General features: G+C 34.4%; 1 long non-coding RNA gene across 1 annotated transcript; it reads left to right on the plus strand.

The window, feature by feature from the left end:
* The first annotated feature begins 20,232 nt into the window (after positions 1–20,232).
* On the plus strand, positions 20,233–21,122 carry LOC145069506 (uncharacterized). Its single transcript, XR_013689530.1, has 2 exons — positions 20,233–20,333; positions 20,946–21,122. It is a non-coding gene; the product is annotated as an uncharacterized LOC145069506 (long non-coding RNA).
* The last annotated feature ends 270 nt before the right edge of the window (positions 21,123–21,392 follow it).

Consider the following 21,392-nt stretch of genomic DNA (forward strand, 5'->3'; position numbering starts at 1 on the left):
TCCTAATCCAATTAGACATAGGGAGTAAGACAACTAGTTGGGATAACATATTGTGTGCTCAAAATTATTTGTTGCAAGTTAATCAACCTTAATTATGTCTAGGTAATTAAATTGGAATTTAAGGGAAGAAAAACGTGTAATTCCAACCATCTAAACAACTGAACCGGAAGTATCTTGTTTTTTTCTCTTCGATAGTAGTTTGTTTTAGTAGTTCTTGCATTACCAAGTTTTTAGCTTTTTCATCAACTTTTAGTTTAAATAATTTTGTGACAATTTCTAGTAGTTTTTCATTAACTATTTTAACACAAATTTTGACCACAACCGCCTCGTGGATTCAACCCTTACTTACTGTAACAACCCGAAATTCGTATCATTAATTGTAATCCTTTTCGTAACCCTTTTCGTTAATTCATTCGCCGTTTTCATTTTCGTTTCCGATTATGTTATTAAATTAAGTCATTTATTAAGATTGTTATTATGACTTAATGGGTGTTCCAACGCATCTACAACTCATTTAACACCCCATTCTAGTAATCGGAAGATTTTTAGAATCAACCATATCGAGTTACGGCAACTTAATCGGGTGCAACCAAAAGCCCCGTCTAACGTTGGTATCGGGTAGAATTCCACCATGTCCAAATCTTAGACACTATTTAGAGAGGTTTAAGCTTCCATTTGAATCCTTTGCTCTCTCTCTCTAACCTCTCTCCTCAAACCAAAGAACTAGGTCCAAAACTTCAATTTAAGGCTTCAAATCTTCAAGGTAACTTCCCTAACTTGTTGTTCAACCTCATTAGCCTTCAAATCCGAGTTTAATCAATGATTTAGGACCTCAAACATGAGTTTACGGCCCTGTAGCATGCATGGGCCGTAAACACATAAAAAGTGGGTTTTCAAGCCTTAAAACCCCTCCAAATCAATCTTGGGACCTAGATATGACTTTATGGCTTACAAATTCGGACTTAGAACACCTTAACCATGATTTTTGAGGAGTAAACATGAGTTTAATGCCCAAGAATATGCTTGGGCCATAAACTCATCCTCATGGAGAGTAAACTCATTTTCAAGTGTTTAAAAGCCATGTAAACACACCATTAGCCTTGGAATAAATCCTAGAACCAACCACAATCAGTTTGGAGGCCTTAAACATGATGAAATCCACTCATTTGAGTGTTCAAGGCCATAAACTCCCCAAGAATGAGTTCCTGGGCCATGAACTCACTTACACAAGTCATATGATGCTTAAATCTCATTCTAGGGCTTGTATAAATTATTTGAATCACATGTGATTGGTCTAAGGCAATTAAATCATTAATATAAGAAGGTATTAGGAGCTTAAGGCCGTAAACTCTTAGTTTAGGGCTGTAAACTCCCTTTGATGGTGTTCTTGGTGATTTAATCCACTTCCATGCCTTAGATAAAATCAGACAAACCCTTCCCAAGTGTTATTGAACCATTTAGCACCATAAAACCTACCCACCATGAGTTCACGGCCGTGAACTCATGTGATTATGGTCTTAGGGCCGTAAAACCTTCTAAGAGTTTACTCTTGAAGAGTAAACTCCATTCCTAAGCCATACATGTCCATAAATGCCACCCGGGTCACTCCAAACACTTGATTTGAAGTGTTTTCGCTCATTGGAGTGTATTATCATATCTAATTAGTGTTTTAAAGTCTAATTAGATACATTTGTATACCATTTCATATTACATAGGAACCTCGCGTGTAATCAATCCCCGAACCAACGTTTAGCATCCAAACAGTCGCGTTTTCTCGTCTGGTGAGTTCATACCCCTACCGTTTTTCAATGTTTTTCACTGTTTTCAGGGGGGATACAAGCAAAGTACAAGGGATACTTGTACCCAAAACTTGTTTTACATGTGTTGTGTTTCATATTATATATGCTTTTAACACTGATAGTCATAACAGATAACCGTTTGAACATGTAGAACACGTAAACATATTATTTGTGAAACATGTTATAAAATGTTGTATTTTATATTTTTCACAAATGGTTTTTCACATTATATCAGTTAAAAGCATGAAATTTGAACCTTTAACATAAAATGTAGTACACTGTTTTGTCCTCGGTAACACTCCGAAGAGACACGCGAGTGGAGGATTATTGTATTATTACTAGTAAATTTGTTAATCCTATATAATTGGAGACACGTCCTCGGTGAACACTCCACAGAGATACGCGAGTGGAGGACCGCATTTGTAACCAGAATCTCTTAGATAGGGAGCGTGACTTGAGTGTATAGATCTATACGGGGCTGACTACCCCGCACCTGGCTGCTAGCTACAGCCGAACCGAAATGGTTCAAGGGTGATGAAAGTCATAAGGTGATATGGACTACTTATTGCCATATCTAGTCTATTGTATGGTTATGGAACTCGCAATTAGGGTAACAGCGATTTAATTAATAGTAATAATGAATAAAGTAATTAATTTACTTTGTATATATTAGTTTTATATATGTGTTAAAACTAATACATTTCACAAGGATAACCAGGTTTTCAGTATACATCTTTCACATTTGGTAACCAACATTTAGGAAAATATGGGATTTTCCTGGGGGAACATTTGTACATAACCAGAAATGTATAACAAACCAGATAACTAAATTTTACATTTCACAAGGGTAAACATGTTTTCAGTGTACATCTTTTACATTACATTTTGGGGATTCAATAACCAACTTTTAAGAAAATATGGGATTTTCTTGGTGTGTATCATTTTCAGAAACAGAAAGGAAACCATACATTTTCAAAAAAACAAAACCGCTTACGAACTCACTAGCATTATGCTGATTTTCAAATTGCTTGTATTCTCAGGTCCGCATTAGACAGGTACCCGATGATTTCTTTTGGCGAAGACGGAGTGCGCAGAAGACACGTCTTATTTTTTTCATATATATACTATGTATCACTTGTACAAATTACTTCATAAACAAATGTAAACTTTTATATATGTAATGTAATGGTTGTTTGCTTTACTTACTATGTGCATTGGATTTGATACTCAACGTGGAGTTAACCCCAGAAATGTTTCTGCCTTCGGTTTTCGAGGTGTGACAGATTGGTATCAGAGCCCTTGTTTATAGTGCATAAAGTATACCAAACCTTACATGGTATAAGACTATAAACATTAAGGGGCTTAAGTGCTCTGAACTAAAAGTATACTTCAAAATAGAAGTATTTTCAAAAATATACAATTATACCGAACCGTCGAGATCCGTAACTACAAGTAGAACAAAACATAAGTAAATAGGTGTTGTGTACTGCAGTTAAACCTAGGCAGTTATGTAGTCGTGTCTAGGATCAATATAGCCTGACCAACTATATTCATTCGAGACACAACCAACATGTGCCCCAGAGTTCATATGATATCTAGAATGGAGGAATATATGATCCCTTATCTAATGGACACATCATTGACTAGGTCAGAGTTCGACACCGGCTTTTAAGAGCTACGATTGCTAGTCGGGTTTTAAGTTGTACTTGAAATAATAGTTATTAGACTTATCCAAGTGGGAGACTGTTGCATTAGGTGTCTAAGCCCATAACTATAATTGGTATGTACTTGACTCTAGAGTATCATGGTCCATTTGTGTTGCATATCACCAGGACAATTTAATAGGATGGACTTTTGAGAAGAGGTTATTTATGATTTGTTAATATATTATAAGTTCTAATATATTAATATGAAATCATATTATTTAATTAGTATTTCTCAAGAATTAATTTGGAATTAATTTTGTGATCAAAAGAGACTAATTAAATATATGGGGATTGATTTGGTAAATCATTCATTCTTATGGTGTGGGTCAATGATCCATAGTTCTTTAGGTTAGGCTAAACCCATGTGACAACCCATGGATGATCCATGGAGGTTTAAACCCACGGAGCCTAAGGAATATGGAAGGTCACACACATTAGGGTTTACATGGTGTAACCCTAATATTGCCACACTATATAAGAAGCCCATTGGCATCCAAAATTGGCTACTAGATGGATTGGAGACACAAGTGTTCTTGGAGAACATTGAGCCGATTTTGGTGCAAGAAATACTCTCTCAAAATTCCTCTTTGTTCTAGTTGTGTTGTGATTCCATTTGAGGTGCAACACTTGGGGCACTAAGTTCTTCAAGGCCAAACTCAAGAAGTTCTACAAGCTACAACAAAGAGGCAACTCCATAACTCAATCTTATGTTAATTATGTCATTTCCATGCTAGTTGTAGGCTTAATGTTTTGGAAACAATATTCCATGTATAATTAGAGAAAACATAGATCCAAAACATTTAGGGTTGTATGCGCACTATAGGTTGTTGTATTATACCAAAACCCATCAGTTGGGCCATTAGAATTCAAGTGTTTTTGGGTTAAGAACATTTTTGAACCTTGGTTTAAGGCCCATGAAAGGGTTTGGGCCTAATTTGGAAAATTGGGCCATAATTGGACCTTGGGTGTTTATATGGATGTTAGGCCTTTGGATTATTGGATTGGGCTTGGGCCTTGGGTCAAGCATAGAGAAGGGTAAAAAGGTATTTTACCCTAGTTTAGACCCTTAGTGTGGGTCGAGATCCGATTATTGACTGGATGATTATTTTGTGAATGTTAACGCGGTGATTTGAGCCGGCCTGCAGCCAGAGATTCTTTCTATGAGATTCGGCAGTGCGAGGTGAGTTTCCTCAGCGTGTTTAGCGGGTCAAAGGTACTAATTTCGGCCTACAGTTTGTTATGTAGGATTCTAGATGTCTGCATAACTCTTGCATGTGTATATGCTTGTATGCTTACCGGGTGGGGCCCAATAGTCATTCTGTATGCTAGTATCTGGTTATGCGTATATGATTTGTATGAGGGAGGGGCCCATTATGATGTGTCTGTTGAAATATATGCCAGAGTGGGGCCCATTATGGCATGTTCGGGTTGAAATATACCCTAGGGCGGGGCCCACTACCATATGATTGGGTTGAAATATACCCCAGGGCGGGGCCCATACTTGTTTTTTGGGTTGGAATATACCCTAGGCCTAGGCCCAGTTGTATATTCGGTATGTATGGAGAACTCACTAAGCTTTGTGCTTAAGGATTTTCAGTTGATGTTTCAGGTTCTTCTGTTTTCAAAGGGAAGAGTTCGAGATGATTGCAGGGCACACGCCACATGTTTCCGTATTTTGTAATTTACTCTGATATTGATGATGTATCGATACATTTTGATAACTTTGGTTTTGTGACAATGATATGGCTTGATGTTTATAAATCTAAAAACAAAAATTTTATCGTCTTTTTTTGGGGACGTTACAAGTACGCCCATCGTACTAGACTAAACCCAAACCTCCCTATCTCAAATGGTCATAACGTCTTCGTTCTAAATCCAATTTCGAACGATCTTTATATCCACAAAAAGGTGTTGAAGAGCCCTACAATATTTTCTAAATATTTTAGACTAAATACTTCTTGAACAAAAATCCATATTTCATGCAAGAACCCAACCTATGAATTTTCCTTTTCTACCCTTCGGCCCAATATGCAGTTCAAGGGCTAAATCTCTTAACCATCATTACCTCCTTCCACAAGGCTAAAATTTACCTACTTAAGGCCCAGAGCCTTTACACAATCGACTTCTAGCCCACGACCATGGAATAAGAAATGACAGGAAACAGGATGTTACAATTCTTCCCAACTTAAAGTATACTTTTTCCTCAAAATCAGCTCTCGATTTCACTTTATGATGCAACCCCTCACAACAACCAAGCTGTCCGAAAACCCGCATATTTGATCGGCACAAAACCTTCTCGGCTAAACATCTTCACGCTAATAAGCACATAGGTGCACCACTGTAACGAAAACTAACTGATCACATACTAAACTAGACCACACTCCTACTCGACTCCGACAGCCCAACTCCCCGGTCCACTAACCAACCACAACATTCGGGCTTACCCCCGATCACTATAATCTAACTTGCATCGAATCCTTTGGTCGTCCGATGTAACTTGGTGATGAAATCCATGGTAATAAAGTGCATCAGGATGTTCAATCCAATAATTCACACGTTGCATCAAAATCCATCATCAGCTCAGGTGTACATCCACCTAACAAAGCACTCGAGATATCTACAACGAACTTCATGAATTGAGAATTTAGAACCAACACCTTACATTGGAAACCAAACTACTAATAGACAACCCACAAGAAGATGGTTTCCACCATAGGAAATATTCATTAAGCGACTTTCGATGCACAAATAAGATACCAACCTAAACAGACTTTTACTGACCACATGATCCAAACCAGTTGGTCACCGAGTCTCCCGACTCCCAAAATAACGCACTGACATACAATCATGCCAATAAGGCTAACGATCTGAAACCTAAGAATCTCAACCAAACGACTATCAGTTCTCGCACACAAGAATCATACAACCACTGGTTAACAATACATCGTAAAGCCTTCTAACCACTAAAACGATAAGCTCACAGTACTATGTCGATTTGGCCGTCATTCCATTACTAACCTGAAGACTCATGACCAGCACCACCGAGTCTAAAGATACTCAACCATCAACCCGTTGTCTTGCAGGAAACCCATTCAACATCCATTTCAATGCTAACTGAACACAATCCAAGCCATACCCTTCTATCACGCACAATTCCCTTCATAGTACAGACTACTAACAATGCAAAATCAAACAAAACATGGTCGCACTCAACCAGAGAATGAGATAGGCAGTCGCACTCTTGTTCCAATTCGAAGGCTATAACCCAAATAAGAACCATGCATATACGTTGAACCAAGTGCTCCATTGTTAGCTTCTCCAGCCTATATATGTCCCTCACAACAAAATCTAATGAACTTACCACCATACACATTGTTAAGGAAACCCAAAACCAACCCTGGATCTACTGCGTTCCTTTTTTCTCACAGCCTTACCCAAAGGGTTAAGTACTAGTAGATCTAATTAAATGACAAACCTCAATCATTAACATAAACATCCTTATGAACAAAATAGATCCCATCAATACATAACTATCTCAATAAAACTTTTAAAGCTAACTTGAAATGTTGCTAAAACCGTGGTCGAATCCATCCAATTATCAACAATGCCAGCACGACATGTCAAAAATTAGATTATATGCAAATCTAATGTCCTGTCTAGAAAACTGAACAATATTGTCCCAAATTCTAGACTTCCAATAACCAAGGACATCTTCTAAACTCGAGCCGAACTTGATGATAGGTTGATGACTCCATTGAACTTCAACTGATACAACTCAAAACTTTCGAAGAATCTCCACTTTGATGTTGAACAAAATTACCAATGATCGAGGATGCATTGGTACCTAATCCAATGAACCAATACACTACTGAACCAAAACCCATGCGGAGCTAAACATACCCATCTCTGAAACTGATTTACCGATCGATAACTGCCCAGTCTAGAATATAAATAGTAATCCATACAAAGAATTGAGAAATCCCTTAACAACCGATACTCAACCTAAGTGATCCTAGCACCTTCTAATTTATTCATTGGCATCCCAAAAGTAACCAATGGCTACAACGAGCTCCTTGACCAACTACTTCCTGTTTCAATACAACTTGTGTAATTCCTGATCACATACATCTTATAACCACTTGCTCTACACCCCTGACTTGACCAAATCTTGAATCGAAGTCTCGCATACCCGCACTACAAATCCCTATGAACCATTCTTCAGACACCATAAACTCGAATAGATTGATAATCCTCCAAGTAAAATACCTAGTTCTCCCCCACTTAGGGTTCGAACTACCACCCACTGGTGTTGCAACCAAACTATATCTCAAACCAGCTCAACCAGGTACAAACCATCCCTGACTGTTGGAATTTATAACACACGCAAGATGATCTTCCAGATAAGGACCATGCAAGCTGTAACAACCCAAATTTTTTAAAACTTTTTCATGATATAGTTTTAAAAACATTCGGGTCTTAAACCACATTTAACAAAACCCGGTCCCACAAAAAACATTTACAAATTTAAAATAATGGGTGTTACCATTAAGCATCAATACAACCATGCAAGACAATAAGAATTACATCAATATAATTAACTATGAACTTAAGAAGTTCCACTCCATACTCTATCACTTGACTTCTAAATTCCATATATCATCATCTCTCAAAGGTAACCTGAGATGCATGGCATTAAAAAGAGATACGTAAGACAATAATGTCTTGTGAGCTATGTGGGTTTGTGACCCAAAACATTTATCATATTTTTACCAAAAACATTTCATCTTTACAAAACATAGTTTAGACCATAAAACATTTTCAAGGATTTTCTTGGAAAACTCATTTCGTACATGTCATAAATATCATTCCATATCTTATCATTTCATTTCATTTCAAAAGCCATATTTCCATATTTCATTTTCTTTTATCATTAAGGATTAATTCTGGTATTAAACCATTGCCATTTTTATACTTAGGGTCTATGTCCAATAAAGGAACCACTCCCAAGTCTAGACCAAGCTAGAAAGAACAAATCAATCCACCAAGGCATCATCTCCATCAGGACATCTGTCTTGCGAAGGGGATGTGCCACCCCGATAGATTCCTCTAGTGCCTCTTACGAGGTATCATGGTCCAAGAAGTTTTCATTTCATTACTTTCCATTCCTTTTCGTTACTTTACATTTTTGTCTTTACTTTCCATACTTTACACATTTCATATATTAGTATCATAATACTCGTTTCAAAACATTTCAAACACATTATCAAAATATTTTTTCTTCTAAAACGTTCTTTGCTTTCAAAAACATTCTTGCCTTCAAGGCATTCTTTTTAAACATTCTTTCCAAAAGTATTTAACACTTTCACTTTAAAACATTTCATATATCAAAACATTAGTATTTCATTATTATAAAACTCATTTTGCCATGTACCCCAAAGTGGGGAAAAATGCCAACACGTACTCACCTAGTACTCTAATGTAGATTAACTAGGCGTCTTCTAGTTCCTTTTCTTAGATAAACACTTCTTAAGCACCACCTATATAACATAAATGTAAAGGTCAAAAAATGACCAAAATACCCTTCTAAGATTTTTAACATTTAGATATCCCCCATAAGCGTATTTACTTCCCATTAGCTTATATATAAAGTTTGAGGGCAATAGGTGGTCATTTACTTGGTTTTCCACGAAAAACATACATTTCACAGAACTTTTGACACGGCCCGTGTCATTTTGACATGCCCCCGTGTCAAAACTACAGTTCACTATTTTGAGCAGAATTTTGCTAAAAGCTTTGTAACTTGTTTCCTAGACCTCCGATGGCCTCCAAACTTTACCAAACGATTATTAAGGACTAAATAAAGGTTATAAATTTCTCAAATACTCAATTAAACCTTACCCACATGATGACTTAATCATTAAGACCTTAATGCTTACAATCACTCAAATGAAAGGGTTAAGAGCTCAAGTTGATCAAGAACACTCTTTAACTAATATATCTCATTCCCAAATCATTTAATACATAAATTGGTGTTGTAAAGTACATAAAACCAAAACCAATATCATTATAGGTACCTAATGCTATGGAATCCTCAATTCCATTCCATGTTCCCAAATTACCCTTGGGTCAAAACAACGACTAGAGCTAGAACTTCACTATCATTCCTACATGTTCTTGCATTCAAATCATATTGTTAGTATCAATTCAAGATTATGAGTATCATATACTCATCAAATGCTCATATTACAAGAATTTCATTGTATTCATCATAATTTCTCACATAGCCATCTAAAACCCATCTGTATGCTTGATTTTACCATCATGGATGAATTTGAGCATTCCAATTGGTTTTATTGCTATCAAATATCATCTAGGTCATAGAATCCAATCTCATTTCATCATCAATTGCAATATCCCTAATTTGGATTTCTAGGGTTCATGAGGGTTTTCACCAAAATCCTCAAATCCATCAATGGGATGATTGGATTGAGATTGGGATCATCAAAACAAATAAATGGAGGTTAGAAACCAAAACCCTAATCAATGAATCAAACCAATTTTGTCATTAGGGATTTCCCCAAACCTTAAATTCGAAATATAGAGTTAGAGGATGAGAAATTATACCTCTCAAGCTTGATGTTGCTTCATATCTTCAATTCCTAGCTTGATTCCTCAATAACTACTCTAAATCTTCCTTTGTCTCATATAAATTGCCATTTCCTTGTTCCTTTCACTCAATCACGTTTCTCCTCTCTTCAAATGAAGAGAACCGCATCTAACTAGTGACTACTTTCGATAATTAGCAGAAATGACCCCTAACCATCCTTATTCTCTTATTTAACACCATTTGATCAATAAATAAAAGGAAAATTACATCTTTCAATCTTTGAACCCAAAATAATTCATTTTATCTAATTAGTAAAATACTAGTCAGAAAGTTTTCTATTTGTCGAAACTAGTCCCTCAACTTTACAACTTTTGTCAAATTTACCATTACTTAAATTATTTTCACATTTATATAAAAGGTTGACATACCAACTCATCCTCCATCCATTATATGAATTTAGTAGTCCTTTCCACTAACTGATTCAACCCTTTGGTCAACTAACTTTGCAAATTTGACACTTTTACCCCTTTAACTTTAAAATGTTACTATTTTCACTTATAACTTTCAAAACTTCATATCAACTAATGATATGATTATCCCTTGATGATTTAACTATATAAATCATTTCTAATTTATTTAATTTATTAATTTAACAACTCTCTCCTACATTTTAGGATGTTACACAAGCCCTAAGAGATTTTGAATCTCAAATGAAGACCTTATAAATTTCCAATCATAACCACATCTAACATTAAGAACCCCGCGTAGATACACAAACAATAATTATGATAGTCCATTCATAACACCAATTTTTTATCTTGAAACAAATGGATTACCATTTACCTTGTCTATAATTCCCTAACCATCAATCTAGTATCTGACTTGCCTATATCCAAAGAAAACAGACGCTTGATCACACATCAAGACAACCAATCCACAAAGTCCTCTTGTACATTCCCGTACTGTTATTCTGTCGACAAAAACCGCAACATTCCAAACCGAACACGGAAAGATGGAAGAACATAACCCCCGTATTAGATAGTTACATTCCAAACCGTCTACCAATCACTCAGCTTCCAACTGTAATCCTCACTGATCATAGCAATCATTTTCTTTTTGAGTCTCGCGGATCTGCTGGCACTACCTTGGGTAAGGCATTCGAGACCTCAAAATCAACTAACTTACAAAGGTTTACACCCTTCAAATCCAACCTGACATGGCTACCTAGGCTCAAACCATCAATAGACCCATCCTCAGCCTGAACAACCATAAGTAAAATATTGACATATACAAAATCACTTTCACATATCACAATATCAAACCATGCTATCTACCCTCATCTGAATCGAAGAACTCTGAAACATTATGATACGATCCCTTTTTCTGTATTTCTTGCACCCACGAACGCACTAACAGCAAAACCAAAGTAAAATCTTAATCAATAGCCCAAAATCCTCAAGTTTGATCCAAAGTCAAACTTTGTCAAAAGTCAACGTTCAATGGAAGTCAACAAAAGTCAAAGTCCAAGGCAATTGAGTATGTCCAGCGTACCCCACGTATGTCCAACATATGTGATTCAAGGACGGTACGTGCAACGTACTCTCAGGTTCACCCAGAGTACATATGTCTAAGATAATTCCTTCCTTTGGTGCTTAATACCTTATGACCTTTTGTCCAGAGATCAGATCTAGACACAAAACATCGACTTAGGTCATAAAATTTCCACCTTTATGACTTTTCATGGCTAGAAAAGGTCTAAAATCAAAAACCCTAACTTATTTATCCATTAAGACATCTTAACTCTTTCATTGAAGGGATAGGACCAAGATCACATTTTTATGGTTCTTAATATCTTCATAACGGATAAAGTTTCCAACTTTATCCATTAGAATGGTCCCGACAAACAAGATCTAGTCTTTAAGTCTCAAAGGGACCAAAAGTGCATCTTTTTCAACTTAATCCATTAAGTCCAAGTCTCCAACCTTCAGATCTGAATCAATATGATGTTTAGATGGATAAAGTTTCCAACTTTATCCATAACAAGGTCACAAACTTTCAAGATCTAAACTTTATGAACTTAAAGTGACCAAAAGCTCATAACACCCAAAACTAGCTAGATCTAACAAATACATCATCAAGATTCAAACTTTATACCTCCATAAGAAAGATCAAGGTGAAGAAGGTCTGGATCTACAAGCTCCAATGCAACCAACGTTTCTCCAATGAGCTCCTTATTCTCCAGGATGAACTAAGAACACTCCAAAGCACTTAAGAACACCTACTTTAGCTCATAAGGATCAAACTAGGGTTAGGGTTTCAAGGGAGGACGTCAAAGGGGTGGGGGATGAGAATGGAAAAGGTTTAGGGGAGTTAAGGAGCTTAAATAAGGCTTAAAACCCTCAAATTAGGGTTTAGAATCTGATCGCGTACGCCTGGTATGCTCACCGTACTAGGTTAGGCCTCAGCGATTGGTCATGTCTAATACGACCAACATACACCTTGTACGTCTAGCGTACTAGACTAAACCCAAACCTCCCTATCTTCGGCATTATCATTTCTAAGAATCTCTTTATTATTGTACTTGACATTCGCATCTTCATCGAAGAACTCATTAAACATGCTTTCATCTTCATTCTCGTCTTTAACCTTCTGTGTTTGGGCTACCCAAAATGGATAAATCTCTTCAACAAACCTTAAGTCTCTAGAAGTAATTACTTTGTTATCATTGATGTCAAGCACTTTGTACCCCTTTCCCTTGTGGATAGCCTAAAAAAACACCAGGTCTCCCCCTCACTTCAAACTTATCTCCTTTTGTTTTTGTGTTCCTTACATAAGCAAGGCATCCAAAATACTCTCATGTGTGCATATTCCGGTTTCTTGCCAAATAATACCTTAAAAGGTGTCTTAAAGCCTATTACCTTGGAAGGCAATTTGTTAATTATATAAGCAACTGTCATCACACATTTTCCCCATAGTTTAGTAGGAAAATAGGCTTCAAATTTCAATGCTCTAGTAGTTTCAAGTAAGTGACGATGATTTCTCTCGACCACATCATTCTGTTGTGGTGTGTGAGGGCAAGAAGTTTCAAGCATTATCCCTTGTTGAGCATAAAATTCAATCATAGCACCTGGAGTGAATTCACCACCATTATCACTCCTTATTCTCTTAACATTATTTCCAAACTGAGTTTTGACCATGTTGAAAAACTTCATCAAGAGTTTACTTGCTTCACACTTATCTTTAATGAGAAATATCCAAACAGCCTTACTAGGATCATCTATAATGGTGAGAAAATAACGAGCTCCAGATAATGAAGGTGTTCGATAACTTCCCTTAAAATCACAATGCAACAGATCAAAGCAACCACTTGTTTTAATATAGCTATCATAAAAGGGTAAGCGAGTATGTTTTGCCTTTACACATAAGTCAAATACTTTATTTTTCAACTCAAATGAAAAAGACAAAATTGTAAAAATGGTCCCTGTGGTATGTATTTTTTGGGGGTTTTAGTCCAAACCTCGACTTTTTTTGGATTAGTGGTCCTTTTGAGCTAGTTTCGTTGCGGATTTGGTCTTTAGTAAACTGAAATGACTGTAATGCCCTTAGGATTTATTCTTTATGTTTTTTTCTATTTAATTTAAATAAAAAAGAAAATAATTAATTAATTTGGGCCTCTCTCTCTATTACCAGCCATACCTTTCAGTGAAGCTACCACCAAACACTATAATCGGTTTCTATTATTCATCTTCTTCCCCATTCACCAAATATCATATCCAGATCTGATGAACACCCAAAAACAAAAATTGTATCTAGATCTGATGAACCCAAAGCAAAAATCATAACAATTTTGATTTTGTTCTTGAAGAGAAGAAAGATAGTTCGATTTCACACACCCACACACAACTACGATTTCATTTGAAGAGAGAGAAAAGAGCAATACCAACATATCTGCAACCACAAGTTCAGGTTTGCTTAAGTTTTTAGATTCAAGTTCCTATTTGATTTGGGGGTTTATTCTTGAGAGTTAAAAGTAAGAAAACTCAACCCCACATATCTGCAACTATCGATTTGTGTGTGTGTGTGTGTGCGAGTTCGTTTATGAATAAAAAAAACCATGATTCACCTGAAGAAGAAGAAGAAAATATAGTGATACAGGTGTGAGTTCTTTGAAGACGAAGATGGAATCAAGGTGGGTTTTTTTTTTACTTTTATATCTGTTGAGAGTTGAGAAGGAGGGGATGAGTGGGATTTTTGTGTGTTTCTTATTTGTTACAATGTCAGATACACAGGTATGTGTGAACATTCATGTGACCAACCTAAGATTTAAACAGATACGAGATGAACAAATTTGAGAAGGGTTTTTCAGATCCATAAACGGGGAGAGAGAGTCTTCAGATCTGGCGATGGATGTGAAGTGGTAGAAAAACTTTAGGTGGAGATGGAATTAGCAGACGGTGGTGGTGGCGGAAGATGTTCTTGAGTTCATGAAGATGTTCTTCAGTTCATGAATATGTTCTTGACGTGATGAAGATGTTCTTGACGTGATGAAGATATTCTTGGGTGATAATCAGAGAAAGAGAGAAAGAGAGAGAGAGAGAGAGAGAGAGAGAGGTGGGCCCTCTATTATTTTTTAAATGTTAAAATAAATAAATAAATATTAAATTTAAAAAAATGAAAGAAAAATTAAAAATAAATACCCCAAGGGTATTATAGTCATTTTAATTTTCGAAGGGACTATTTTCACATACAAACTAGTCCAAAATGACCACGAAGCCAAAAAAAAGTCGTGGTTTGGACTAAAACCCAAAAAAAAATGCATACTACAGGGACCATTTTTACAGTTTTCTCAAAGAAAAACTAGCTAAAAATCTACTTGATGTAATTTTGCTTCAGAAGCAAGTCCTAGCCTTTCGTGCCAAATATATGCATCCGGTGTCACCTTCATTGCCTTTCTCGTTGACATGCCCATCCGATATAGACCTTTATCACATTTCCCCGCTCCAATCAATCTCCTCGTCTGCAAATCTTGTGCAATAAAGAAATCCGGGGAAAATGTCATATAACAGTTTAGATCCTTTGTCATTCGACTAACGAATAAATAAATCGCAGTTAAACTTTTGAATGTATAGAACTTTGGAAATATTGACTCCATTAGGTAAAACATAATTTCCTTTTCTTTTCACTAAAATATAATCGTTATTGGGTATGATGATCGGTGGCTCGCCATCATCATATATATCTCCCTCTAGAAGATCATAATCTCCCTTCATGTGCTCTGTTGCACCTGTGTCAACAATCCAAGTACCAATTTAATCGATTTTACCTGCCTTGTTAGCCACATTATTTTTGTCTTCATTGTTAAAGTGTTTAACAAGATTATGGTACTATTCACTCGTGGGTCCTGGTATAGGGATTGATTTCGTATCTGCCAAGGCTGCCTTGTATTTTCCTTTCTCCTTTTTGCCTTTACCTGGCTACCACTCCATGTAGCCAATCTTCTTGAAACACCCATCTTTATTATGGCCATTCTTACCATAGAAACTGCAATCTTCGTCCTTTGTTACACATTTCATTCGCTGAACATTAGGCTCAATTGTTGTTTCTTTCTTGCTTTGCGTGAAGGTTTGGAATGTTGCAGCCTCTTGGATTGGTTTCTTTGTTGTTGATATCGCTCTATGTTGTTCATCTTCAGAAACAAGATGATATGCAATACCAAGAGTAGGAGTGGGTTTGGATGCAAGAATCTGAGTTTTTATGGTAGAAAAATAGTGTCGAGCCCCATAAGAAACTCGTATAATCTTTCCTTTTCTTTTTCCTCGCTCAGTCTTTTTCCTAAATCACGTGTGCACTTGCCGCATGTACACCTTGGGGTTGGAGATACGGACTGAATTTCATCCCAGATACCACGCATCTTGGTATAGTAGGATGAAACTGAGCTTCCATCTTGTTGCGTTGTAGAGAGGGTCTGTTTTAACTCATATGCACAGGCTGCACTCTTTTTCCCAAATCTTCCAAATCAGCCCATATTTCTACAGAAGTATTTGCGTATTTGACACTCGATCTGATCGCTTTCTAAATGGTTGCGGTGAGCCATCCTTTGATCATAGCATCACAACACATCCACTTCATCCGGTGATCCTTCTTCTGGTGCCTTGATTGTTCCGTCTACAAAACCAAATTTGTTTTTTGCATACAAGAAATTCTTCATCTCCTGCAACCAATCCCCATAGTTTCCATAAGTGAGGACGTTGTTTACATGCATTTGTCTCGGGTATTCAGATGCATGTAAATAGTATGGAGAGTTGGTGTCTGCACGAGGATCGTCATCCTTGTCGTTCTTGCTAGCTTTGCCTACCATGGTTCTGGCGGCAACCTGGGGTATTTGCGGGATCAATATGACCCGTTCTGATACCATAAAGAAATTGATTACTCCAAAACTTTAATTCATTCAATCAATTGTGGTGCTTAAATACAAAGCTAAATAAAAGATATGGAAAAGATAACAACTAATATGGAAAGGATAACAACTAAATATAGATTAAAAATAAGAGATAATAAACGAAATTATCTTCCCTAATAAATAAAGATCTTTTATCACATGTCACATTCTCATTTATTTTGTTATATGTAATTTTGTGGTTATTTTAAATTAATTTTTATTCCACATGTTTGTTTTCATTTTATTAAATTCTAGATAGTATTTAAATGCAGTAATAAATGCATATCAATTTCATTAATGAGCTTTCCTTCTAATTTTAAAATTATTAAATTAAAGATTCATTAATTTTCTTTATTTATTTATCTAATTTATTTGTTTAAATTTAAAAAAAAAAACATTTTAATTTTTATAATTCTATATTTTCTCACTTTTCTTATAAATTCAAACTTCTCAAACGTTTAGAATTTTGTATTTAGTTTTTCTTTTAAATAAACACATGTAATAAATTGGTCTCACACCTAGTTTATTAACAAATAAATGTAATGATTCATTTGATTCGTATTTCCTCAAAAATCAAATATTACAATACTAAACTACCCCCTCCGTTCCAAAATTATTGTCCACAGACAAAAAACACACAGATTAAGGAAACATTAATTATCAGTAACTTTATACAATAAAATGACAGTTTTGTCCTTAGTTTGCATTTAATGTTTCATTAAATGCTTAGTTGGTTAACTAATAATGAGATGGTATTTTGGTAAAAATATTATTTATTTTTAGAAATAGACTATTATTTTGGGACAAACCAAAAAGAAAAAATGGACTATAATTTTAGGACAGAAGGAGTATTATATTTATTTTCCAACTATTTCCTAATAGTGATCGGTGACGGAAAGCTTTCGGTTGTCACAACATTCCACCTTCCAAAATGTTTGATGATGATGTCACTGATATTGTTATCAGTGAATGGTTATTCATGAAGAGCAATATTTATGTCAATTATACAAAGGCTACAAGAGTTCAATATATATACTAGAGGAAAGGGCCTTGGGCCAAGACAATACGTCATATATACATTAACATGTCATTATTAAAAACTACATGATTCACCATTTTGTTATTGGTCTTCGATCTTGCATAACAATATCAGGTGCACGAGTGGATTGATGTCATTAAAGATACTCATGACAATAATGGACTGTGGGGGGGAGCTAAAATTGTTTTAAAATAAATAAAAAAAAAACATTTGGATATCCAATGAAATCGAGCGCTAAAAATGTTGGAGTTAAGGTTTTATCCGGTGATAGTTTGGTATAATATTGTGACATGAAAAGACGAGGAATTTATTTTTTTGAAAAAGGCAAACACAAAAATAAGAAGCTAGATCGATAAGTACAAGAAAGAAAGGAAAGCAAAAAAGCAAAAAGAAGCAACAAGCAAATAAAACAGAAATTAGAGTTTTAAGAAGGGAAAGAAAGATGAGGATTTTAAGGGATCAAATGGTATTATTTATTCCATCTTCTGAAATCGGAATTTGTGGAGCAAATGGGTAGAATATTTTTGGTAAGTGTATATCATGGTGAGTCTAATTAAGGACATGATAAATAGTCCACCTAGGAGAATTTAAATGTTATACATAATTAGGTGTAAGACCTGTGTATTACATGAGTTTATTAAAAATAAAATTTTAATATCGATACATAAATATGAAATATTTTATAATGTAATACTTTATGTTACATAAGAAACTAAATCATTTGAAATATTTATGAGAATTTATTACCAAATTAATAAGATGATTTTATTTTCTTATAGAACCCATTACAAATTTATGGAATTTTATTTTAAGAAATTAGAAATCCTTAAAAAACGACAAGTGGAAAATAAAATTTTTAATATTCTCACAAAATGACAAGTGTCAAAATAAATGAGAAGATGATAGGTGACAAAAAAAATCTTCATTTATTAAAGAGGATTTCTATCCATCCTTACGACAAAGTGATTCTTCGAGGGCTAGATATTGCTATGCATTTTCTTTTTAATATTTATCGTTTAAATATAATAGTATTTTAATACTCATGTTGTCAATTTTAAGGTATATGTAAATATTATTACGGCAAATATTAATACATGTCGACATTATAAAATCTCACTAAACATTCTTACCATATGCAAATATATTTTACCAAATTAACATATACGGATCAGTTATTATATACTTGTCATTTTGTCACATGTCATTTTCTAATATATTATATCACATGTCATTTAATGGTAATTTTAGATTAAATTATATCCACGTATCTTTTTTTGTGGTTTTTTCATTTTATAAAATTCTATATAATATTTAAATTTAATAAATGTATAATAAATGGATATTCAATTCATTAATGCAACTTTCTTTATAATTTCTATACTTCTAAATTGAATCCAATTAATTTAAATTGTTTATTTATTTAAATTAGTTATATAAATTTAAAAGATAAATAAATACTTCAATTTTAATAATTAAATAATTTTTTTATAAATTCAAACTTTCTAAATTTTTAGATTTTCATAGTTGTTTAATTTTTTGACAAAATTGCAAAAAGGTCCCTGTGGTATGTATTTATTTGGGGTTTTAATTCAAACCATGACTTTTTTGGATTGGTGGTCCTTTTGAGCCAGTTTCTTTGTGTTTTTGAACCCTCAGTAAACTGAAAAGACCATTATGTCCTTCTGATATATTTTTTTTATGTTTTTTCTATTTAATTTAAATGAAAAGTAAAATAATTACCTAATTTGGGGTCACATCTCTCTCTCTCTCTCTCTTCATCTTCATCACATATTGTAACGCCCACGTTTCTCGTTAGGCATACCCTATAAAAATATTTACATATCCTATAAAAATATTTACGGCAGTCGACAAATGTAAACTTTTTGTGAATAAATAAAATAAAAATCATTCAAACATAATACGTGTGATTTATTTATAAATTATGTGTATATTTGTGTAAAAGCTCATTTTTAAAATTTAAATAGGGCTAAATAAAAGTTTAAAAATAAAATATCATTTAGAATATTAATCTAAATGAAAGCGGTAGAGACCATAACTATTAGCCCGTCGATATACAGAGCAAAAATAAATAAATATTAGATATATTTTCGAGATATAATTCCCGAAAATATCTGTCTATGTATATTTTACGACGTTAATAATAAATTATAAAATTTGATATGTTGTAAAATAATACGGCGTTAATAATAAATTATAAAATTTGATATGTTGTAAAATAATATTTATTATAAGTTTGGTAATATTTGTCATTTAATAATATTATAAGTGTCTTAATTAAACTAATCGTTTTGAAAGATTATAAATGAAATGGATTAGTTATTAGTTTTAATAAGAAATTTATTTATTTGTGAGTTTATAAACGATGAATTAAAAATATATATTACATATACTTGCAGACTAAGTTAAGTTTCTTTTAAAAATAGTGATAAGATGAAAGAATACTTATACGTGTCAATAAGGAAATATCTGTGTCTAATAAATGATGGTCCAACCAGTAATGGGTGGTTAGGTGTCAAAATTGTACGGTGACAAAGCTTTGATGATCTAAGAACTATGAATTGAATTCATAATATATATAGTTTGTATCCCACTCAAATTTTCATTACTCATATATATTTAGAAACCAACAGAACAACGGATAAGGTTTTTGACAATATAATAAGTTGGCAAGCAGTGTTGAACTTGAAGCCACGATAACAGTTAGTTTCCACTAACTAGCCAAGTAAGTGCATAATTACTTTCATCTTACACATAGATATGAAGTATTTTATATAAATTACGTGATATGTGTGTATATTATCTGTATATTTGTTATCTATGCTGGATGAACGATGTTATACATGTTTTAAATGATTTAAACTGTATATGTATTTTATATCTACAAAAAAAATGTTGGGGTAAAACATGGGTAGATGTAATAGACAATGTGTGATAAAATGATGAGAGGTCTCGATGTTGTTGTTGATTCTATCATCTAGCAAAGTATGGATGACAACCATAGACTCTTCTAGACAGTCCAGTGGAGTACTAGCAGGCTCGCAACCTGTAAGTGTTTGTGAACGATGTGTTCGCCGGTGTACTCCATCCCCTACATGGTTGCCTTAAGGACATTCATTGCTGAGGAATCCCCTTGGCAGTAGTGTCCATCCCGATGATGATCCTTAGGTTAGGTCCCTTATGATAGGTGTTTTAGGGACGTAAAGTGAGGATAACGGGAACGGGTAATCGGGTTATTGTTGGTTGATGAAATTAAATAACTTAATTATTGTGGGCTGAAAACCCTATGTGCTCACCAGGCTCCCAAGTCTGACCCACTCAGTTTCATGTATTACAGGTAGTAGCGCTCGAGCATAGATGTGATGTTTTGGATGAGGGATTATAGATATAGGCTTGTAGATATGAAATAATGTAGTAAGTCTTATATTGTACTGTTTATGCTTTTGATCTGTATCGAACTTGACATCCCGAGTCTTTTAATGAAATACATTTCTTTGGAAATACTTTTGATAAATCTTTATCATATTTTGTTTTGGGACAAATTCCGCAACACTTTTATTTAAAATGTTACTCTGATTTTCAAACAAGCATAAACAAAATTGGTCTTTTCTGGCCGTGAAAATGGGGATGTCACACATATTCTTCATCTGTACCCACTTCATATACATAAACACTAAATATTTAGAAAAAACACATATATCACACAAATAATTTTGTGATTCCGATTCCAAAACCACACAACTGACCCTGTTTGATTTCCCTCAAATCCATATAGAACCATCGA

This window comes from Lactuca serriola, chromosome 8, assembly GCF_051521515.1.
Source record: "Lactuca serriola cultivar US96UC23 chromosome 8, Lser_US96UC23_V15, whole genome shotgun sequence".
NCBI classification, from domain to species: domain Eukaryota; kingdom Viridiplantae; phylum Streptophyta; class Magnoliopsida; order Asterales; family Asteraceae; genus Lactuca; species Lactuca serriola.